This window comes from Protopterus annectens, chromosome 6.part0 (assembly GCF_019279795.1).
Source record: "Protopterus annectens isolate FY-2018-M chromosome 6.part0, PAN1.0, whole genome shotgun sequence".
Classification (NCBI taxonomy): Eukaryota; Metazoa; Chordata; order Ceratodontiformes; family Protopteridae; genus Protopterus; species Protopterus annectens.
Window position 1 is genome coordinate 1,717,351,555 of NC_056737.1, and position 25,294 is coordinate 1,717,376,848.

Consider the following 25,294-nt stretch of genomic DNA (forward strand, 5'->3'; position numbering starts at 1 on the left):
GAAAGCACAACAAAATCAAATACCTTTGAGTTTATTATAGCATTTATGGTCTGCCTACCTTTTATAAATTATTATGAATTTACATTGTGCTGGTCTTGATGTAAGACATACAATTTAGTGCACAAATTCTGGATAAAAATCAAAAATAATGGGGGGGGGGGTCAAATAGTTAAAATCAGATTTTAAATATTGCTCTTATGGGCAGTGTAGCTTGGCATGCTCAGTGTACCCAAATGAGTACATTGTTTTTTCTGAGCATCTCTTGGAAACTTCAATACTCTAAAAGCATAGAATATTTAGAATTGTGGTGGGGCCAACAACAACAGTATTAGGTTTGAGTACCAATTTTCTGTTACCAAATGTAAATTTCTGGCTACACCACTGTGTCTTATAAATTTGAAAGTTGCTAAAACAAAAGGTTCTGCTTTAGTATACATTTTCTGAGAGATATGAAGTCTGAACTCAAAATCTGCCATAATTTATATTATGATGTGCTAGAAAACACACATTTCCTGACGTACAGGTCCAAAACATGAGACAAAAACCTAGACATTCTAAGAAATTCTGGGCAGTTTACATTTTCTTTCTCCATAATATGTTTGACAGCTACACTGAGTGGAGAACCTTGGTCGTATTGGGACAGTCAAAAAGGTATGCAATTTAACACTTCCGTAGGTGCTTTGCTACAGTTGGGTAATTGAAAGTTTACGTATACAAAACATACTTTCTTCAAGGTGCAATACAATCAGCTGATTTTTTTTTCAAAAATGTTTTATTTTCTTTTAGATACTGACATACATTAACCAACATTTGAAATGTATGCACATCACTGTACTACTCACACAGCCTCATGGCTGGCGCGTTCCAGAGTTGGCTCCTCCCACTACCTCAAAGCTCTCGAGACTGTTTGGTCAAGCGGGCTTGCCGTCCTCTGCTTAGGTGAATGTTTTGGATGTTAAGCAGTAAATCTATGTGCAGTGGAACTTTGTGTATTGTTTACTTGTGTCGTACAAATTTCACAGTACTTGTCACTGTGATAAATTAACGTCCCGTTTCAGGAGCATTAGGACAAAGCAAGGTTTAGGTAAGTGCTTTGTAAAAGGCCGTTATAGTGGTACTGGACAATAGCAGAATACTTTAAATTAAATGGGTGGGCGTTGTATTTTTTTACGTGACCATGAAAACAAATAACGATGGAGGACTTGGTATCAAGATTAGTGATTTGTGTCAGGGTGTAGTGTGTGTGCAGCGAGTTTTTCGCTATGGTTGCGGCTGTGCGCATTTGGGGGGATTCATTTTATAAGACTATCTAGAATTCTAAGGCTGTTCAGTACATTGAGAGTCTGCTGGTCCTTGGGACTTACATGTTTCAGTGGTCCGAATAACTGTGTTATAGAAAGAAGCATAGCAGCTAAAGAGTCCACTGTTGCAACTGAGTATTGGCATGTAGTGTGTCAGAGGTTTGGGTACATGTAGGCACCATTCATTTTTTTTAAACAGAATGTACGATATATTATCAATTATGATATGAAATGTACAGTCTAGTTTAGTTAGGGTTTCAACTTTTTCAGTTTTCCAAAGTGGGATATTTTTTTATGGAAACTTAAGATTTTGTCGAATAAACCATACCCTCAACCGGTGCAAATGCTTTTGTGTGTTCTATTTATGTGTTCTAGATACAAAATAATTGCTTTAAAAAGAACTTATGAAATTTTTTCAGTTCTAAAAATGTGAATGTCCTGAGATTTGAGTCTTTTTGCAAGACACAATACTCAAAAGACTGTCTTTTGTAAAAATGGAGAGGTGGTAATCCTAAATTAAGGCAACTGATGTTTAGAATGTTCAGATACTATAAAATGTATACATTTTTCTGAAGGTATACTTTTTCAAATTGTACAGCAGCTTGAGTGATAAAATGAGTGATGTAGCAGCTCTGAGGAATGGTTGGAGGTAGGATATCCAAATGTTCTGGGGAGGTTGAATGTTAGTCCACCGGTCTTGCAGTGTGGTGCACTTTTTAACAGTTGTACTGTCCTGAAGAATGAGTATCAGTATTAATTGAGGATGGCTTATTTCTTTGGAAATCCAAATTGTGACACTGCAAGGCTTGTTCATGGTGAAGAACTTGACATTTTTTAGATGAAAGGATATGGTAAAGTTGCAAGACTAGCCAAGAAATACTTTGGATCTTGCTACCAAGGAAGGATCAGTGGACGTGCTTATGTTCACTTTTCCCAAAGGAATTTGGACTCGTGATGAATGACCACATCAGTATGTGTGTAATATTCCTGTTGACAGAACCTGGATTTGAGAAAGTACTTCACTGAAAAGGTTTAGATCATGTGTAGACTGAGAGTGAGAGGATATTCGACACAGTATTTAACATTTTTTAAGCCTTTTATTAAGAGGCTGTGGGTGCTCACTGGGAAGGAACTGTGATGAGAACAACTTTGGTATTCATCTCATGCTTATTGAAATGTTGTGAGAATGTGAGGAGACAGTAGACAGATTGATGAAGGTTACAAAAAGTATACACTACTTTTCTGAATAGACAGTGCAAGCATTCTGGTAAGGCTGTTCTTAAATTCAGAACGTATACACTTGGTAGTAACCATTATGAATTTGGCCTAACATTTATAGTGATTGTTATTTATTAGAATTTGTTAACCAGGGTATAACAGTGATACATGTGGTCCATTTACGGGTTCAGCACACTCCCCTGGTGATTGAAAGAAAGGAAAAAGACAGAAAATTAACTGGAAAAAGTAACATTGCACAGTGTAAAATGGTTGAATGGTTAATAATATCAATATTAAATTATACAGAAACAAAAATGAAAATAATTCAAATTAAAATATATCTCAGATGTATGTAGTAACATTATAGTAAAATGCAAATAAGTAAACTTATCAAAGATAGAACTATTAAAATATTTTTGTTTGAGTATCAAAAAGACTTGGTACTGTACAATGACTGATACTAGTTGGAAGGTCCAGTCTTATTTTAGGATTAGTTGTATGTGTGATTTTTTTTGGAAGATCCAGTACTGTGACCCTGTATGTTAAGCAGTGTAAATGACTATTACTGCAGATGTAGTGTGGTTAACCACATCACAACAGGATTGTCGCATCCATGACTCCAGCTAAGAAGCTGGTCATGAATTGTAGGAGAGGGGATTACCCTTGAATAGGCACTTTGCCTTGAGCAGCATACGTTTTTGATTTATTGGTATCATGATGTTAGTGTTCTAGAGTTCAGTGTGTTGCAGTGATATTAAGATTGGGATAGAAGTCTCAGGTCATTTTGTTGCTGAGAGATTGTTTAATTAGCTGTCAAAAATATTATCTTTGTCTAGTGACGAGTTGAATATTTTAGAAAGAGGCCTTTCTTTCGTTCTGACCTCTAGCACAGATTATGTATCCACTAAACTTGATTTAAAGATGTTTTTTCATAACATCATGCTTAAAAGTATTTCCTCAGGAGATATAGGGAATGTTTCATTGTTTAAAAAAATCCAGTCCTTGGTCTCCAGTGCTTTGTCCTGTAGTAGAAACGTTCTACAACATCGGTGAGCAACAAATATGTGAAGCTTTACACTCTAAGAAAAGTATTACAAGAATCCAAATATGTTTCACGACATTAAACAATTTCTTTTTTACCTATATGTTTGTACTACAAATATGCATATTTCTCATCGTAAAACATGTTTGTTAATGTCCATGGATCAGGGTATACATGTTGTAAATATTTATTTAAGTAAACACAATACTTATAATGCTAGAAAAAAATGATCTAATTTGTATGCTACTAGAGTTGATTCTAGATAATTTTTTTTGCTTGATAAAGTGTGCCATGTTCAGAATAAAGGTGTAGCTATTGGCAACATTGTGTTAGCTAATTGGGAAATACAGCATCAAGAATTTAGTAGCCACATTAGTTTTTATCGTAGGTTTGTTGATGATGTGTTTTTGATGTGGACTGGGTCAAAAAGCATCTTAGATGATTTTATAGAATTTTTGCAAACTAGTGCAAATTATTTACATATAAATATTCTGAAACTGAGATGGAATTTTTGGATATGATGATCTATAAGAAGCACGATGGTTCCTTTTAGTACAGGACGGCATACTAAAGATTGTAAAGCGAAACAGTCTGCTTTATAGAGAGTTTGAACTCCCCCCCACACATTTATAAAAATATTACAAAAGGGCAATTGATGCGTATTTCTAGATTGAATGACGATACTAGGTTTAATAAGGACATTAATAGATTTCAGCAAGATTTATTTAAGCGCCAATATAAATCTAAAGACATTGATAGTACCGTTACTCAAATAAAATTATTACGACATAATAGAGCCAAGCCTTATTTTTCAGAGTCAACTATGCAAAGTACTTCTGAATTGGTTCCATCATGGCAGCATAACTCTTTTGTATCTATAAATATACAATATTCCACTGATGCTAATACTGTTAGACATATAGTTAATAATTGGCTTATTTTGTCATCTGATGAAAAGATTAAAAGTATAGTGGGTGAGCAATCCAGATTTCAATATAGGAATAAGAAAAATGTGAAACGTTTGTTATGTTATGGTACTGATGCAAGAGAGAAGATGCAACAAACAAAAGGCATGCTACCTTGTGGTAAATGCAACTCTTGTAAAGTACTGCTAAAAGATTCTAATTTTAAGCACCCAATTTCACAAAGAACTTTTGAATTTAATGTTTGGCTACTTGTTCCACCATGTATGTGATTTATTTAGCTATATGTAAAAGGTGCACTTTCTTTCTATGTAGGAAACACTGTTCACTCATTATGCGGATGCATAAGGGAGCATTTAAGTGCAGTAAAAAATAGAGACCCAGATAGAAGTGCTTTAGTAAAACACATTATTGAATAAGGGGATGAACATGTATTGGTTTTATGGTGATTGAATGTTTGGAAAAGAATTTACGGTTAGGCAATTTTAATAATTTATTAGAAAGATATAAAGCTAGTTGGATCATAAGGCTACATGCAGATAGACTTTCTGGATTGAATGCAAATGTTCTGCTTGAACCACACCTGAAAGCACGTCGTCCCCTTAGATAAATACAGATTTCACTATGTTGTGATTTGTTGGTTTAAATGTTCAACAGCTTTTATATATGAATTTATAAACATATACAAGTTTATTATATTTGAATAAGTATGTATTACTAGTTGTAATTGTTGAGTTCTTGCTGATAGTCTACATCATCAATTAAGTCATTAAAGAAGCCTATTTAAGATGAACAAACTGTTTTTTAAAATGTTCTGATGAAGCACTTCTGAATTGGTGCAAAAGCGTTTACCAGTAAAGCAAGATTTATGGTTTATTTCTGGCCGTGTTTCTTCCTTTGCACTGTTTTGTCATTTTATTGCCTTCAGGATTTTGGAAGTGCTATAGGAGGTTTATTCACAGTGTGGTATACCTTGTGCTTTAATTTAGCTATCTAACAGAATAACAGTTATTTAATCTGAGGTGTTCAAGGATTTTGCTGTATGGAAACAGAAAAAGATGGCTCTTGAGAGGCATTTTGGTGTAATTTGAACCTAATTTAAGGTTTTTAAGCAAAGGAATGGTAGCTGTATTTAAATGTACAATGGGGAGGAAGAACTGTAGAATAGCGGGAGCAAAATACTAGATACTTGAGAGCTTGAAGAGCTATAAAAAGAAGGTTGATGGTATAGAGATACATGTTGAGTTGGCTTGAATTGCAGAACAGGGTCCAGAATCTTGAAAGTTGTGGAAAGCTGTAGGTGATGCTGGTTGGGAATTCAAAGTTTGTTAAATTTAAATTAATGTATTTGTATTATCTGGTAGGTGGACTCATTAGTTGACCCTTTTTGGCCACAGTATGGACTCAAGGATGAACAAAATTTTGTAGGAGTACAAAGAGTGGGTTATGGCAGTACAAAAAAATGAGTATTCATACAAGATGGTTTAAATTACTCTTGTTGTGCACATTCTGTATATTTTTAAAGTATTTATGTATGTGTGTTTTAGCAGTGCCCTCAGATGAGTCCTTGTAGTACTGTTTTCAAAGCAGGTCTTAGAATTCTTAAAAAACAGCAATGATAAGAATTTTATTACTAGGTTTGTAGGATGATGGAGATGGATCTGTTGAGATGATGTTATTGGCTGTGTTAAAAGTTTCAGACAGGGATACTGCAGATTTGTTGGGGGAAAGCTGTGCCTAATCTGGTTGTGAGAGTGGTGTAAGTCTGTTTATGCTCTTATTTTTTTATTTTTGTGTAACTGGATGTGTGGTGATTTTGCTGAGGAGAGCAGTGTATGCACTACTTTGGTGCTCATTGGCATGTTTGTTTAGGGTTACTGTCTTTAAAGTATGTTAATTCATTAAATAACCCTTCAACACAGCAGTATATCAAAATCTGCATTGCACCTTAATGTTAATTAGTAGAGAAGCATTTATATAGTAATGCCTGCAGTAATGGGTGCTAGTCTGTAACAGAGTAAAAGTAGTAAGTTCAGTTTTCGCTGCATGATGTGTATAGAGGAGTGAGTATAAATTAGATCTGTATTCTTGCATGTTACAGGTGTGGTGAATCTGAGGTAAGACTATTTCAGGAGGTATTAGAGAAAATGTGAGGATTGTGTGGGTTTGTGGAGACTTTTACAGTTGTGTGATTACAGTAAAGTGGTATTTTAGTGTGCCTGCCCTGGGAGAAATTCTCCAGATGCATGTCTTTGAAATGTGGGAGGAAACGGGAGTACCCAGAGAATATCCCCATGAATGCAAGGAGGTCATGTGGACTCCGCACAGAAGGCACACTAGCCAAGAATTGAGCCAGAGAACCTCTTGCTGTGAGGCAACAACTCTACTGCTGCATCACTGTGCCATCCAAAACCATAGAGGGGACAGATGCAGGCTGTCCCTGGTGAAACAGCATTGTCTGTCGATCATAACCTCACAGGCTGACAAATATTGCATCTCCTTCAACTGACACTAATTGAAATCCTACAAGGAACAGGTACGGACCATCCCTGGTGAAGAACTGCTTGGAGTTTGGTTTGTTTAGTGTACTGTTTTTGTGGATTTGGTACTAAGGCATGGGGAAATGCTTAGTTGTCTGGTCAGGGGTGTACTGCATTTCAATGTATGTGTGTTTCCTTGTACTTGGCACAAGTTATTTGACCCTTAGACGTGGATTTCTAAGGTTGTATACATTTTGCACAGCTCTTGTAGGAGAAATAAAAACTCTGTGGGGGCAACTTGTTATTGGCGAGTCCAGTGGTGGTAGTGCATTGGGTGCAGCTCAGAACAGCTTTTTTTATCTTTTTGCTGAAATCTTGTTTATCACAGTTCAGGGATTTACATGCTTATCTGTCTTGACACTTGGTGGGTGCATCTCTTTGCAGGTTATAGCAGATTGGATCCCTCTGTGGCTCATCAAATGAAACCAGTAATGGACCTCTGTGATTGCAGATCCTGTTGCAAATAACAGATCACTTAAGTCCTGTGATTTGGAGCTACAGGTCAATGACCCCAAAAATGTTAGAATTTCAGAGACTTTAGCTTTTACAGTGGGACGGAGGAAGAAATGTAATTGGCTTATAACCAGAAGGGAGCAGCAGGAGAGCAGTACTTAATATATCATTGGGGCTGGAAGAGTTGTAACAATGTAGCAGTCACAAGAATGTGGGGTTAAACGGTAGCAAATGTGATGAACTGAAAGCATTGGAATGCAACTTTAAGCAGGCACCTGATGACCAGAATATAAGACACTAGCAGCAAACATGGAGTGTAAACAGCTGCAGAGGCAAAGAAGCACAAATCAAATCATGCAGCAAAAATACAATACTACCAAATGCTTTGGTTTTAGATTGAAAAGAGCTTTTCAGCTTTCAAGAGTCAACTACAATGATGGCTGTTTGTGTTATACAAATTACCAAAAGGCTGCATATGGCTTAAACCCCCAGCCGGTAGTGCTCTTCTTCCCAGAACTGATAAACCATTAAACATGTGGCCAGTCAGTGGTTTCTCCTGCACACAGTTGTAGAATGCTGAGTAAAATGTAAATCACTGTTAATCATTACACTTAAGAGCTTTCGTCCCGCTTGCTCTGGACTTCATCCGAATGAAGCTGCAGTCCCACTAATGCATATTTAATTAGCACCATCAGTATAAAATATAATGATTTTATTAAGTTCTAATTTACTTTTAAAGTAGTAGTATGTCCATAAAATGATTACATTATACATAAGCATAAATAGATGTAAATGAAAAAATATATGAAATACAAACCGATAACTTCATTTGTCAAGACATTACAATACAAAATACTGAGCTAGGAATTTTTTAGAACATTTTGTAAAATGATTATTAAAATGAAACTGTTACATACAGTTGAGCTAAGCACCAACTTCTGTCCAGTTAAAATGAAACTTACATACAGCTCAGCTTAACGATAACTTCTGTCCAGTATTAGTTTTGTCATTATCACTGTATGAATCCTTGATTTTAAAAAATAATTAAGCAGCAATACAGGTTAAAAAAACAAGAAAGATGTTTTTCTACAATTGTGAAGCTCTCTGCTTCAAGATGGGCTTCATGGAAATATAATCATTAAGCCCAAGGTAACTAAAGGCATCGAGTCTAACCTGCCATAATAATTATTTGTATTGTAACGCATTCTCCCAATTCCTACCCATGGGATCCATGTCATCCTGTTCTAAAATACGAAAAATGAACTCCTTAAAAAGTAAATGCTTATAAAGGGCATTATTAATGTTCACTTGTCTTTGCTTCTTTAAAGCTCTTTTTGTCTTCCTTATGTAAAAGCATTCACATTTTTTTGCAAGTTGCTAGATAAATAATTCTTTTGCTACAACAGTTCCTCTTCCTAAAAAAAAAAACTTTGTTGTGGGCAGCGTTTTCTAAGGTAATGTTTTCCTTTTCAAGAGTAAAACTACATACCCCACGGTTACTCTAGTTTTAGCACCACTATGTCTTGTATTGATTTTGTTACAGGAATTCGCTTTGCCTGCTGTTCAAGTTTCACCCAGTTTTGTAAACAAAGGGTCTAAAACTGCCACTAATTCTGAGTTGAACCTTAACTTAGGTTCATAGTTGTGTACTAGGCTAATGGCCTTGGGGCCTTTACAAGCCTAGCCATAGAATTACCCTGGCATAGTGCCACTCGACCTTAGTTCCCAGTGCCTCTGTCGAGTAGAGCCACTGGAGTTGTACCTGGGGTGAATGTTCTGTTTACCATCCACTTCTCAAGATTTCTCTTGAAGAGGGTCAGCGAGGTGTTCTGCTTGACATGTATGGGAAGTCTATTTCATAGCATGGGCAGTCTCTGGGTTATGAACCTGTCCCTCCAGCATGTTCTGTTAATTGTGGTAATGAAGTTGAGGTCTCTGGAGCATGTGGTGTGGAGAGATTGGGATTTCTTTAGATGCAGCATTTCTAACAGAGCTGGGTCAGACATGGCTTTGTAAGTCAAGCAGAGATCGCCTCTAAGTAGGTGATATGAGATGGAGAATAGTTGGAGTTTTTTGCGTCTGTCCATATAGGACAAGTGTTTAAGGCCTAGGATCCTCTTTGTTGTTTTTTTAAACATTTTTTATCGATTTTCATGAAATAAAATAATACAAGAAATATGATATATAAATATACTCAATATGTCTTAAAAACATCATAACATGGAACAATAACTATTTACAGTGTCCATACTAGATATGTCATTGTTGTGATTACATTTTATCTAGCAATTTTTCAAGCTTTAACCAAGTTAATTTCTTATGTGTTATCTTAGTAGTTCTTTCTGAAATAGTTTGCAACTCCCTATTACATACATGTTTAGCTAATAGTAAAAAAAATCTGTAAATGATAGGATTTTTTTACACTTCCAATTTGAAATAATGATTTTTCTTGTAATTGCAAGCAAGGACCAAAGAAGGTGCACCTGTATTTTGGGGATATGCGTTGGTATTGGTGCACTGAACAGTAAAAATGAGTCAGATACTTCACACTTGTCCAACCACAATGCTTTTATGAAATTTCTGAACTATGTCCAGAATGGAGTTACTGTTTTACTATTTTATTGTTATTATTTTGTGATGTTTTCTGAAAGTCCCAAGAATTTCTTCTAAATGTATTACAATTTTAGTTTTATCAACAATTTCCCTTATATGTTTAACACTAAGGTTTTTGATTTGACAGCTAATCTATGCATGTTTTTTGGATTAACAGAGTAAGAGTGTAATTTGATTCTTTCTAACTTTATTGCCACACTGTGATTAAGAATTTCCATGTAATCAAGTTTTAATTGTTTCAGTTCTGTATATGCATTGATGTCTTTATTATTTAGATTTCTTTTTAGTTAAATGTTTGATTGTATTCTCGATACCGTACTATCCCATTCCTTTCATTTGTTTCAGTACCAGGTTTTGATTTTACCAAAAATGTAAGATTTCAGAGTATCCCGGACAATAATCTTAGAAGTACTGTCATTGTCATTTATGTCTAGAAATATTTAAATTTCTTTCAGTAACCATTCCTTAAACCCAGTTAGCTTAACAATGTATGCAGGTATTCTATGCCAGTTTACTAGATTTCATGTTGATTTTAAAGAAAATAGCATTGTGGTCAGACATTGGACAGGAGCTAATGAAAACTGTCTGTAGCCAATACTTTATCAATGGCAGTTTGTGTACCGAATCTGTATGAGCAATGTGTGCATTTTAGGGATTTGGGTTCTATTTTTTCATAAATATTTCTTTATATTTGAATTATTGATGAAGTTCAATCTTTTAGCATGTGCAGATATCTTAAACTTATCACATTTAGTAGTGTCACTTCTGGAGAGAATGCAGTTAAAATCACCTGCATATATTATTTCTCCTTTAGATTTGATTGCAAGTAAATCAAGATATTTATTCGCTGTTGCAGCACCGATACCTGGTATCCAATAAGTGTTGGCTAATGTGATTAGTTTTTTAATTATTTCTAGAATAATTAAGCAGAACATGCCATTTTTTTTGAATATGTGTCGATTATTTTGGGTACTTGGTAGTGTTTTCCTCCACAATATCATGGTGCCTCTTCTTTTGGTCTGAAAATGAGATTCTGCAAGTATAGAGTAGCCATTAAAAAAAACATCCTATTCAAATCTTCTTCTGTTGTATGAGTTTCTTGCAAGAATGCAATATCTGCTTTCTTAGGTTTCAAATATTTGGTTAAGCTTCCTCTTTTTATAGGATTGTTGAGTCAAGCTTCCTCTCTTTATAGGATTGTTGAGTCCATTTACATTTAAGGATAAAGATTTATAAGAAAACATTCCTATAGATTGTGTTAGTAAAGATTCTGTTATGAACATAACATGAAGACTGAGTATAACTGTAAAACGATGAACATCTCAATCTTAAATACCTTTGTGCTCATTAAAAATTCATTACATCGTATCCTAAAACTCCGATTAAAAAATAAATTTTAATAAATATAAGTGCATAAAATTCAGTCTGTCATATATGAAAGATTCATAATGTTAGACATTACTATAAACTATAAGAATAAATTAATTTAAACTTTATATCAAGATATGTATAGTGAAAATAAATAATCTAAAAATAGCCATGCTATAATAAAAAATAAATTCATTGCTTGTTTATCTGTCTTTATGTACTTGCAGCCTTCTGTTAGATAAAATAGGTTTTAAAGGAATTTTGTCATTAATACCTGGTAGTTTATCAGCTCTAAATTTAATAATCCATTTTATCTCAATACGTTCTGTGTAATTACAAATATTACCACCTCGAACATTAGGACTGATAACCTGTAGATTATTTATTTTCACTATACATATCTTGATATAAAGTTTAAATTAAGCATGTATAATTCTTATAGTTTATAGTAATGTCTAACGTTATGAATCTTTCATATATGACAGACTGAATTTTGTGCACTTATATTTATTAAAATGTATTTTTTATTAGAGTTTTAGCAGGATATGATGTAATGAATTTTTAATGAGCACAAAGGTATTTAAGATTGAGATGTTCATTGTCTTACAAAGTCTGAGGAAGCCCTAGAGGTGAAAGCGCTCACTGTGCACAATAAAATTATATTAGTTTAAGCTGAAGCTACGTTTATTTATTTTTTCGTGTAAGAACCTACAGATTTGCATCTACTGTGACTATTATTCTGTGTCTAAGAGCCGTGGTGTGCCCCGTGGATGATTTTTAATACTTTATTTGTCTTATTATTCTGTTTTTACATCCTTTCGGGACCGATTTCCCTTTTGAGCTGCCGGTTTTGGATTTTATAACTGTGAAACATTTCAAACTATTTACAAGTCTAAACATGGAATATTTAATTCCTGGTTTAATGAGAAATTCCTCAAACCCAACTCCGTCCATTCTAAGAACAGTAGTCTACGTCCGTTCTGTGCTACTGCCATTACAATAACTGTATAGAATGTAATAAGAAGTGAAAAAAAAAAATAAATAAAATGGTACTCCTTAGAATTGTTACTGATTTGAGTAGTGAAATATCAAAATGTGTGAAATTAAAGTTAATAGATTATTTGTGGTAATTATGTATATTAGAAGTAATTATCTTTGTACAACCAAATCAGAGTTATTTTAAAACAAAAGACCTATGTGTATTGTTAGAGGAGTAGGAGAATAGTAATGCCTTTAGGTAGCTTATGTTTAGCTACGAGTCTAAAAGTTTTCCCGATAGTTCCATGTTTTTATTAAATGTATCAACAATTTTAAGTAAAAGCTATTAAGATTTCAGATAAATATTAAAATTAATATCGGACAGAATCTCATGCTAGTACAAGCAGGAAACGCAGACTTTACAAAGGGAGCATCTCATGCGAGAGTGTGAAACAAATCATGGAACCATATGGGATTAAAGCCTACTTTGTCTGAAAAGTATAACTAGGGGGACTATAATCTTTTTGTAGTGTAAACATCTTGTCTTCTTAAAGTAATGCATAAATGTACATGTATTAAACTAGAGAACACAATAGCTATCCAAAAAACTAGTAAGTAACTCTCTCTGTAAATTAATGAGAACAGATATTGCAAGTCCTGGCAATAACAAAAAAAGAAATTACTAATGTCTGACTTCTGTACATATTATGCCAGGGACAACTATAAACATGCATATGTGTAAATGGCACAGGCAACACAGTAATATGCAACAGTTGAACAGCAAATGCTATAGATACACAGGTAAAGTAGGTTTGAATACCTCAGACCCCTATATACTGTTATGCAAACATAATGTAATAGGTTACAAAATTGCTGTCAGCAATAGAAATGTCTCAATATATGAGTAAGGGTGATCACAAAGAGTTCACATATCTAGGTGCATATTATAAGGGTGGTTGTGTGCTAGTCATATAGAGGTATACCTAGATAGAACAATGCATATGAACTGCAAATGTATACCAAAGGATCCTCTCTGTGAGGTACTTTTGCGGCCTCTCCAGTTGATGCAGGTGTCTAGTGAGTTACTTGCCAAATGAGGCATTTTACTCTGACTGGCCTATTGAGGGAAGAGTAGAGGGAGACAATGACCTCTTTTCTTCCTGGATGCAAAACCCTTAGTAATGAGATGTGCCACATAGAAGGACTTTCTGACCACAGTGGCAATGTGGTGATCAAAAGGGAGGTTGCTGTCAACCTGCGTTCCCAGATCTCTTATAACATTTTCCATGTTCAGTGGACTACCATCAATGTGGTAATTTATGGGAACTGAGTTTTTCCCAAAGAGGATAACGACACATTTTTTGGGATTGAGTTTAAGGCCATGGTTCTGACACCAGTCGTTGGTCTCAGTGAGGCCATTCTGTAGATGTCAACATCACTTGAGGAGTTAATAGCTCCCAACTTGCAGTCGTCTGCGAACTTTGTCAGCTGGAGTCCCTTCATATTGGCCTAGACTTCAGAGAAGTAGATACCAAACAGAAGAGGACCCAGGACCAAACCCTGTGGGACTCCACTTGTGGCTAGTCGGCAATCTGACTTGAAGTCAGCTACTTTCACACTGTGGGTTTTATCTGTGAACCAGTTTGCAACCCACCTAGTGAAGTAGAGGTTGATGCCTAGCTTAGTGAGTTTTTCTATGATTCCAGAGTGGGGAATGTTATCAGAAGCCTTGGCCAGATCAAGGTAGGCTGTATGAACTACCTTGCCTTCATCCACAGCTCTGGTGACTGACTCAAAGAAGTTGACCAAGTTGAGCAGGCATGATCTACCCTTCACAAAATCAAACTGTGTGGGATCCATAGTTTGGAGATTCCCTATATCCTTGTTTATTAGGTCCACGATGATGGGTTCCATAGCTTTGCATATCAGACTCATCAGGCTAATGGGGCGATAGTTCCCAGGGTCTGTAGTCGCTCCTCCTTCATGGAGAGGGATAACTGTAGCAGTGCACCATTTGGTAGGGACAAAGCCTGAGGTGAAGCTGTGATTGAACAGGGCACACAGGTGAAGTGCCAGTTCACTCTGTAGGTCGTGTAGAACACAGCCAGGGATATTGTCAGGTCCCATAGAAGCTGTATTCTTGGCCTTGGACAGTGCTGTTTTAACCTGTGAAGCAGTAATATTGGGTGCCTGGCAATCTACTGGTATTGTGATTGGTTCTTTGGGGAGGGGGGTAAAGTTGGCACTGAATCTGTTGGCCAGTATTCTGACAATAACTGTTGGCTCGGTATAGGAAGTACCATTGTGCAGTAACTCAGAGCAAATCTGGGTATTGCCATAGAGATTCTTTACATAACTATAGAAGGCCTTGTGGTTGTCTTTACTTATCTGCTGCAATTCTGTTTTCTTAACTAGCTTTAGAGGATTTGATGAGGGATCTCAACTTTTTGTTGAGACTGATAAGGGAGTTTTTCCAGTCTTGGGACTTCACCTTATTCTGCATCAGCTTCCTCTTTCTGTTGTAGAGTTTGTTTATAGCGGCGAAACACCAGATTGGCTTCCTTTTTTTGGAGGAGAGCGTCTTGGTTCTATTGGGTATGGCAAGATCCATTCTTTTGTGTACATGTTTGTACAGTGCATTGGTGTATGATTCGGCAGTCATATAACTATTCTGCATTTGCATGGGTGCCGTGAAGTTAGCCACCTCTGTTTTTAGGAGCTCAAAGTTAGCTTTGGAGAAGTTTTTCATGGTGGTTAACCTTGCGGGGTTGATGTGGTAGGGATGTGGATTTCCAAGGTGATTTAGTTTGTGGTCGGATCTAACCAGAGAGAAGCTGGCTATTGGTTTAGAGCAACAGTCACACGTTAATAATGACCAGGTCAAAGATGTTGCTACCTCTAGTGGGAGGGTAAGAACGAGCTGGTCCATGGCATTGGAATTAATGAATTCCAGGAAACATTGTGCAAGTGTATTGGTACATGAGTAGTTTTCCCAGTTAATGGAGGGGTAGTTGAAGTTGCCTAGTAAGAGAGTGTTAGTTTGGACCCTAATATTCTCCAAGGTGCTTAGGAATGTGGAGTGTGAGTCTTGGGACATGTTTGGGGACCTATAACAGGCTATGACCTGAATCGCTGTCTTACCCAATGTTAGCTGCACCTTAAGTATCTCTTATGTGTTATGTTGGACTACTAGTCTAGAGGTGTGCGCATCCTTTATGAATATGGAAACACCACCGCCTTTGGAGCTTTGGTCCAAGTTCTGGGGCTGAAAGGTGTGGAATGAGTTATAGCCTGGTAGTGCAGGGGTGCTTTCTGCTGCAAGGGGTAGTGTGTACGGGATGCACACTTTCTGATAATATTCTTAATTCCAGATGCAACATAATTAATTTCAACAACCATAGCTTTATGAAATCAATCTGTGTCTGTTACTGGGTTCCACATTGGGGGTATCAGCTACAACACCTAGCAATTGCTTGTATCCCCCCATCCTGCTACTGCCTCTTGGCAGATACTAGCCACAAGCTCATTGTAATATCCCCGTTCAATTAACATCCCAGAAATTAACTTAATTTCTTCCATAAGATCATCATAATGGGAGGTCATTCTTGCGTCCCGTACACATTGCCCCCTTATCAAGCTGTTTACTGTTTAAAAGGGTGTGGGCTGGTAAAGGGCATACAACTTATGAACCTATGAATTACGAAATGTCTATTTTCTATGCACTCTAGTCCTGCATTTCCCTTCTCGTATTTCTTTCTTAGTATCTAAATGTTTAGCCTTATGATAGTTATATGTGAATCTCAAAAATATAGTGGTATTATTAATGTAACTAATACATTTTTATTTTACATTTTTTTTTTTTTTTCTTACTGGGCTAGTCCGACTGGACAACATGCCCTTTTTCACTGGAGGCCCGGGGAGGAAAGCTCCACGCAGGGAAATACACAAGATAAAACATAGTTAAGAAAATACGTAACGGACGATAGATTACAAAAAGTAGCCTAAGTGAGGCAGTATCAGTAAAACAATACATGCAATTGGTTGTAGTGTATAGGTTGACAAAGACTGATAGAAAAGTGTTTATAAATAAAAATACAACTGAAATAAAATGTAATTAACATACAAGGTAACAGAAAGTGACATTGAGATGTATTTACACAATTTTGTTGGTTAGTAGAGTTCCCACTTGAGTGGGTACCTATAAGTTAATAGTAATAATAAATTATAAATCAACAGTGAAGTCAAGGGTAGTAGTGTTTAGTATGAAGAAAGGTTATCTAAGAGGGGTGGGAAATTTCTAATCTGGGGCAGAGCAAGGGCTGAGCCATTTACTTGTAAGGTGGGTTTTGTGTTTGTTTACATTTTAAAGTACTAATAGATGCTATCCAAAAATGTAACCTATAACTTGATAAGTGACCAAAACTTTGAAGTGAAAACAAACTTCCTCTCACAACCTAGCAAAACTAGGTTAGCATAAATTGAGGCACAGGTGACACCCGTTGCAACACCTCTTTCCTGTTGGAATGTTTCCTTCTAGAAAAATATAAAATTATTTTCAAGGCCAATACTAATCAATTCAGCTAAAAGTTTAATGTTTTGACCCTTAAGTAAGAAGGCTATCATAAAAAAAAGATCTAAACTTTCTTTGAGGGGAATACTGAAAAAAGAGAAACTGTATAAATAGTGCAAAAACAGTATTTGTAATAATCATCTCCGGGGTCAATCTCCCCTGGAAATCCTAAGAATCTCTAATCATTTATGTTTTCATATTTCTAATGAATTTTAAGGATTTGTCAAGGTAGACGGCAATAGGGTTAATTTTTTGATCCACTGGCTGCTACAATTGGCCTGTAATGTGGATTCAGAATGTTTTTGTTAATCTTGGGGATCCCAAAAATAGAAGGGACCCTTGACTTGCCTACCTTTAAAAAAATCATAAGTCTGGGAAGAAATTCTCCCATTCATTAGCAAATCTTCGAGAATTAGATTGTCCCCCTGCTTAAAACGTTCAGGTAGGTGTTTTGTGTAATTTATTTTTTTTTATTAGATCAAGATGAAGAGGGGGGTTAAAAAGACTTTTTTTTTATATACGATACTATTCCCATGACCCCACTTGCTATAAGATCCATCAAAAATGAGCGCTAAGCTCATTTTTCCGGAGTTCTATAAGTGTGCCACATGTATTAAAACTCCCTGATGGAACAAACTTCAATCCTTTTTCGAAAATAGAAAAATGTTCAGGGATGGTATCTATGTTGCTGTAATTGTATATATTATGGCCATTTAGGGTATGAGTCACCCCATTCTCATGCACTACACTCTCAAAGTTCTTGTTTTTCTTTTTGCCTTCCCTGGGGATTTTCCTTTCTGCTTGGTCACTGTAAAGTCCGAATTATATTTACAATCATCTTGTTGGTTTGGATGTGTAAATTCTCTTGCATCAAAAACTCACAGCAAAAACCAGACCAGAAAGAAGTAAAGGTCCTCCGTGGTACAAAAAAATATCCAGTAGTAAACAAAACCACACAGACCACCATGCTGTACCACATGTAACAATGAATTTTAATATTAACCTAAATAAAAAAACTAATTAATATAAAATTGGATAAGCGCATTCAGGAGTAATCCCTTCTTCAGAAAATAACCGCCCCTCATGTCTGCTTCCTGTATATACAGCACAGTAAACACAAAGGTATGGTCTTTATTTCACATGTTGTGCTGCACCAAGGCATTGTGTATATGCAGCACAATAAATACAAAGGTAGGGTCTTTATTTCACATCGTGCTGCACCAATGCATTATGTTTTGAATATAATCTTGTATCACTCATGTTTTGTAACATGTGAGTGATGTAAGATTAGATTCAAAATATAATCCAATCCTGTTTTCTTTTGACTATATTGGCAGAGCTCACACTGTCCTATTCTTATTTCCTTTCACCTCCAAAAAATGAAAGTGTTTAGATTGCTTGGCTACTGTATACTGATTATGTATATTGTGAAGCTCTTTCCCTGAGTCAGTTCTGTGAAATGTATGTTTTTTTTCTTCACAGATTCAGATAAATTCCTCAAACAGATTGCTGATAATAAAAGTACCACAATATATAAAACTTTTTTTTAATATTTATTACGCACTTTCGTTCTCAAACTAAAGTATTCTTCAGAGTAACTCAATAAAATTTATTTCATTTCCTTGAAATCTAACTCACCATCTTTGTCTCTACTGAAATATTATGGAGCGTAATGTAATAGACAAAAATACAGTTACAAAAAAAAAACTTGTGCAATTTATTGATTGATTACCCAAACCACTGCTCTCATCCATAGTCTTCACAGCATATTAATGATTTTTTTTTTTTAACTTCACGGGCCATTGCAGCTGCTCTCCTCCAGGCCAATGAAATCCATGTGAGTGGCCATGTGTGGCACTTGATCATATATCTTGTACTGGGCACTGACTGTATCCACGTCAGCCACTATCTGCTGCCAGATTTGCATTCTGACGGACATAACCCCACATCCCCTCTCAAGCAGAAAGGTGGTATGTCACCTAAATGCTTCCATAATTACTTCATTCTCAGGATCACTGAAGGGAAGTTTGCAGGGACTGGGATGCCTGGGTGCCATAGTCCTAGGTGGCATAAAACACAAAAGAATAATACTCATAAGTATCACTTAGAAATAAAAGTCCTGCTTGGATATAACACACAAATGGTAGGTAGTATTTCAATATTACCCACTGGAGAAACAAAAGTCAATGTATTCAAATGTAAAATGAAAGAATTATATGGTTGTGATATATTACAATCACACACAAAGCAAGGTTGGATCCAACACAGGGAGAGTAACAGTAACACATTTTGTTTATCCCAGCACAGCAATGGAACTTGCCCCCCCCCCCCCAAACAGGCAAATTATACATTTTGCTAACAAATCATCAGTGAACTGCTAAAATTGCTGTCAAATGAACTGTCCCAAAAACATGTACACAGTTACCACAGAACTTTGAATTTTGTGCAGTTGCAAGTCATATCTACCTGTGACCAGCACTTCCCTAGAGGTATCTATGGGCCTTCCTAGAAGGCTAACACCCCTTTGTCATTTACATTGTAGAATGTGTACATTTCACTGAAATAACAAAATGTTGAGGAAAAACAGTTGTAACATTAGTACGTGTGATGATGGTTAATAAGGCTGTGCATCTGAGAAAGTAATAAGCCCTGACAGGTATGCCTATGGCATCAGTAAACTTCTAAGGAGTGCATGCAGATAAAAATATCATTTGCCACAACATTGTGTGTGTGTGTGTGTGTGTGTGTGTGTGTGTGTGTGTGTGTGTGTGTGTGTGTGTGTGTATATATATATATATATATATATATATATATATATATATGTGTGTATGTAATATATATATATATATATATATAAATAAAATGATATACTATACGGATTCATTTTGGAATCTCGAAATACTGAAATGTCGAATTTCAGTTATTTTGAAACTTCAGTTGTGCAAAACTACAGAATATCGAACCCGCAGTAGTGATAGCGCGTTAGGTAAATGTAATGTTTTTTAATGGTTTTGGGGAGGGTTTGTGTGTATGCGAGTGTGTTGTGGAGTTTTAGGTGTGGGTTAGGGTAGGTAGTAAGAGTGTTGAGTGTTTAAGTATTGAGAGTGGTAGTGTTTGTATGTATGTGATGTGTGTTTGTGCAAAGGGGGTGTAGAATATGTGGTGGTGGGTTTTCTGTCTTTCGGTTTTTAGTGCGACCTTGGAGTTGGTATATATAATAGGGGGTGTAGGGGGTGCAGGGATGCTTGCCCCCCCCTGCTTATAGGAAGGGTGTGTGTGTTTGTTTTGTTTTGGTTTGTTGTAGTGTCGAGAGGTAGGTTTATTTGTGTTTGTGTGGTGTAGTGTAGTGTTTTTTGACAGTTGCAGTTTTGGGTTTGTGAATTTTTGGCTTTATAGTCTCGAGATACTGAAATTCGATATTTCAGTATTTTGGGATTATAAAGTGAATCTATATATATATATATATATATATAATGTGTGTGTATGTATATACAGTGGATGTACACCCCTGTTAAAATGCCAGATGTTTGTGATATAAAAAAAATGAGACCACAATAAATCTTTTCAAAACTTTTCCCACATTTAATGTGACCTATAACCTGTACAATTCAATTGGAAAAACAAGTCTGTTGGGGGGAAAATATAAAAAATAAAAAACTTACAATAAGCTGGTTCCAGAAGTGTGTACACCCTTAAACTAATACTTTGAAGCACCTTTTGATTTCATTACAACATTCAGTCTTTTTGGGTAGGCGTCTGTCAGCATGGCACATCTTTACTTAGCACTATTTGCCAACTCTTCCTTGCAAAAGTGCTCCAAATCTGTCAGATTACGAGGGCATCTCTTGTGCATAGCCCTCTTCAGGTCACCCCACAGATTTTCTATTGGATTTAGGTCTGGGCTTTGACTGGGCCATTCCAAAACTTTAATTTTATTTTGGTGAAGCCATTATTTTGTTGATTTGGATGTATGCTTCAGGTCATTGTCGTGTTGAAAAGTGAAATTCCTCTTCACCTTCAGCTTTCTAGCAGGTGCCTGAAGATTTTGGGTTAAAGGTGACTTGTATTTGGCACTGTTCATAATTCCCTCCACCTTGACTAAAGCCCCAGTTCCAGCTGAAGAAAAGCAACCCCAAAGCATGACACTGCCACCACCATGCTTCACCATGAGGATGATGTTCTTTTGGTGATGTGAAGTGGTGTTTTTGCGTCAAGTGTAACCTTTGGAATTGTGCCCAAAAAGTTTAATGTTGTTCTCATCAGACCATAACACATTTTCTCACATGCTTTTGGGAGACTTGATGTATTGTTTTGCAAATTTTAGCCGGGCCTGGATATTTTTCTGTGTAAGGAAAAGCTTCCATCTTACAACCCTACCCCATAATCAAGACATAAGGAGAATACTGGAGATTGTTGTCGCATGTAGTACACAACCAGTACTTGCCAGAAATTCCTGCAGCTCCTTCAGTGTTGCTCTAGGTCTCTTGGCAGCCTCCCTGACCAGTTTTTGTCTTGTCTTTTCATCAATTTTGGAGGGACGTCCAGTTATTTGCAACATCGTCGTCCCATATTTTCTCCACTTTTTGATGACTGTCTTCACTGTGTTCCATACTGTGGAAATGTTTTTGTACCCTTCTCCCGACACCTTTCAGCAATGAGATCCGTTTGATGCTTTGTAAGCTCTCTGTGAACCATGGCTTTTGCTGTAGTAGGCAACTGAGTAAATGTCAGGAAAATCCAATTAGGACAGCTGAACTTTATTTGGGGTTAATCAGAGTCTCTCTAATTGATGGCAGGTGCATACCCAAGAAGACTGAATGCTCCTGTTGTGGTCTCATTTTTATATCGCAAAAACATGGGGTTTTAACAGGCGTGTGCACACTTTTTATATTCACTGTATGCAGCACAAGTATTCTTATAGCTTTAAATTTAAAAGAAAAATGTTTTTCTTTTCTATATTTATTTATTTTACATTTGTTAACCGGGAGAGTCAGTCCGTTTTCAGTGGAGGACCAGGGAGAAAAGCTCCATAGCAATTTTAACATATAAGATGACAAGTACAACAAAAAGACACATTTGACAACATACATAAGACACATTTCTTACACCGTAGAGAATATGGATGTACAATAGTCTTCTTGTCAATGATGAGACTTTACATCTAAACATATGGACAGTATTACTCTAGTTGATAATGGCAAATAATAATGAATTACTAGCCAGGGGTGGTGCAGGAGCATAGTCTATTATTCAGGAAGTGTATTTTGAGTAGTTTCCTGAATTGGGTTGAGGAGTTGTTACTTATTATATGGACAGGAAGGGAGTTCCAGATTTTAGAGATGTAGTGGCTGTAGATTGCTTTACCTGCCTCATTGTTAAATTCGGTCACCTTAAGGAGGTGTTTGGTGCTTCATCTTAAGGATCTGGTAGTGGTGTAGGGTTGAAGTAGTTGTTGTAGGGCTGGGGTGTTGTCTAAGTGATGTATTACTTTGTGTGCGAGTGGTAGTTGATTGACTTGAAGTATTAGTGGGAGTTTTAACTAGTTGAGTCTTTTGAGGCTTTCACAATGGTGGGTTCTAGAATGTGAACCTGTGGCAAATCTAGCTATCTTGTTGTAACAGCTGTCAGGTTTGTTTAGGTCAGTTTTTTGGAGATTGGTAAGCACAAGGGAGGCATAGAGTAAGGTGGATAGCAGGTGGGTCCTGGCTGTAGTAATTTTAGAATGGTTGGAGAGAAATTGTTTGTTGCGATAGAGTAGACCCAGTTTTTTATCAGCTTTTTTATGGTCTGGGAAATGTGAATGTCAAAGTGACTGTCCATTTCCAGGCCTAGCAGTTTGGCGTGATTGGTAGGGGTGATGGTGGTGTTGTGTGAGGAGATTGTAAAGTTGTATGAGGGGAGTAAAGATCTGTGAGGGCTGAAGAGGAGTAGTTTTGTTTTAGCTGGGTTTAGAATGAGGTTCTGGTTGGTAATCCATGTTTTGGCCAAGGAAAAGCATTCTTGTATTTGGGAGAGGAAGAGGTCTAGGGTGTTGGCTACACAGATTATGGTGGTATTGTCTGCATATTGGACTATTGAGGCTTTGGGAATGGTGGATGGAAGTTGATTAGTAAATAGGGTGAAGAGCAGTGGACCCAGTATAGAGCCTTGAGGTACCCCTAGGAAGACGTGTAATAAGGGAGAGAGTTGACTTTGCCATTTTACAGCTTGCTGCCTACCATTTAGATAGCTCTTAAACCACGAAATAGCAGAGATGCTAAGGTTTTGGGGTGGATAGTGAGTGAAGCAGTTTTTCATGGTTGACCATGTCAGAAGCTGTGGATAAATCTAAGAGTGTAGCAGATACGAGAAGTCCGTTATTTCTGTGGTTATTGACGGTGTTAGTAAATGATATATGTGCAGTGGTAGTGCTGTGAAAGGGTCTGAATCCATGTTGCTGTGTGGATAGCAATTTGTTTTCTAGAAGGTACTTCAGTTGCATGTGGACAACTCTCTCTAGAGGTTTTGATAGGGGGGATAGTATGGCTGTAGGGCGACAGTTTCTCAGTTCAACAGAGCTACCCCGTTTGTGCAGTGGAGGTATATGAGGTATTTTCCAAAGCTGGGGTACTTTGCACTCAGAGATAGATCTGTTTATTAGTATGGAGACAGGATAGGCTATGGGTTCAGCGGCTAGTTGAAGATATTCTGTTGGTAATTTATCGGCAGCTCTGCAGGTTGGTTTAAGTTTTAGGGGTAGTTTTTGTATGATCTTGGAAGTTGAAGATGGGGTGATTGATATCTGTTTCGGGTGGAAAGGGTGTTTTTGTTGGGGTGGGGTTGTTGGGGCTCAGTTGGTTGTTAGCTAGGGTTTGGATAGTTTCTGTGAAGAATTTGTTAAACTGTGTGGAGATATTGTCTTGGTTATTCACTATTTTGAGGGTGAGGGTGGTTGTCTTACCTGTTTGCAATACAGAGTTGACTGCAGCCCAGAACTTTTTTGGGTTGTTTATATATTTTGGTAGTAGGAGGTTTTGTATGTTTTGATAAGTTGTTTGGCTTTGTTGCGTAGTTCAAGGTATGTTTGTTTATCTATTTGGGATCTGCTTTTATGATAGTTTGTCCAGGCTTTGTTTCTATTTTTGAGGACTGTTTTAGTATCTAAAGTTAGCCAGGGGGCATGTTTAGTTCTTATTCTTGTGGTTCTGGGGCGGGGGGGGGGGACATGATGGTTAAGTATGTTTGTGAAGGTAGTATTGAAGTATAGTACTGCTTCATCAAGGTCTAAATTTTTTAGGGTTGTCCAGTTACACTTTTTAGGTCATCGTTAAAGTTGAGTAGGTTGAAGTGTTTTTTGTTCCTAATTTCATGCACAGTTACTTGGGTCAGTTGGGGAGTTTTTTGCTTCTTAGTAGAAATGTAGCTTGGTGGTCACTGAGGGTGTCTGGCGGGCACCCAGCGTGATATATTTGGCAAGGATGAGATGCAAGTATCCAGTCTAGTATAAACTGATGTTTGGTTCTCTTGTCTGTTCTAGTGGGGGAAGTTATAAGTTGGGTTAGTCCGTGTAAGTTGATGTTGGAGAGAGGGTTTTGACTGGAGCAGTTGTGCCAGTCAATATTAAGGTCACCTAATAGGATGTTTTCTTTGGGGAGGGAGTTAGTTATCCAGTGTAGGAGTTTTTCTGTAATGGGAATATTGTTGCCTGGAGGAATATAGCATCCTATGATATTGATGTGTTTATTTGGGTTAAGTTTTAGTTTAGTGAGGGCGAGTTCAATGTTTTCAAGGTCTGGGGTTGTAATGTCTAGTTTTTTAGGATAAAGGTGAGTTTTGTATAGTATGGCTACTCCCACACCCCTTTTTCCTACTGTGTCGTTTTGGATTATATTGTAACCTGGTGCTGTGATTTCATTATCATGGATTTCTGGCTTTAGCCAGGTCTCAGTCAGTATCACAATATCTGGATGGTAAAAGGAGATTAAGGCAAGGAGGTCATGGACTTTGTTTGAGATACTTCTAACATTTAGATTTATGATGAGTGAGTTTGTGGGTCTGTGGAGTAGGGTATTATTTAGGTCGGGGGTTAGTGTGTCTGGAGTGAATGGGCCTGGTTTGAGATGTATGTCACCACAGCTTATGAGTGCAGTTTGCAGGTTTAAATAAAGTTTGAATAGCTTATTGATGATTTATGTATGCTTTAGAGTAGTGTGGGATTGTTTGTGCGATGGGTGTATTTTGTGTCTGAGGTGGTGGATAAGGGTGATGTGATAGTGATATGGAGTTAGAGGAGTATAAGGCTTGGGGTT

At 36.8% G+C, this 25,294-nt stretch overlaps 1 protein-coding gene across 2 annotated transcripts in view; it reads left to right on the forward strand.

The window, feature by feature from the left end:
- Positions 1–900: 900 nt before the first annotated feature.
- The window catches only part of ALS2 (alsin Rho guanine nucleotide exchange factor ALS2), a 2,167,716-nt gene continuing 2,143,322 nt past the window's right edge, over positions 901–25,294 (forward strand). For both annotated transcript variants that reach the window (XM_044075110.1, XM_044075111.1), the window contains exon 1: positions 901–1,084. The gene's annotated coding sequence lies outside the window, so the exon portion shown is untranslated. The remainder of the gene's footprint in view (positions 1,085–25,294) is intronic.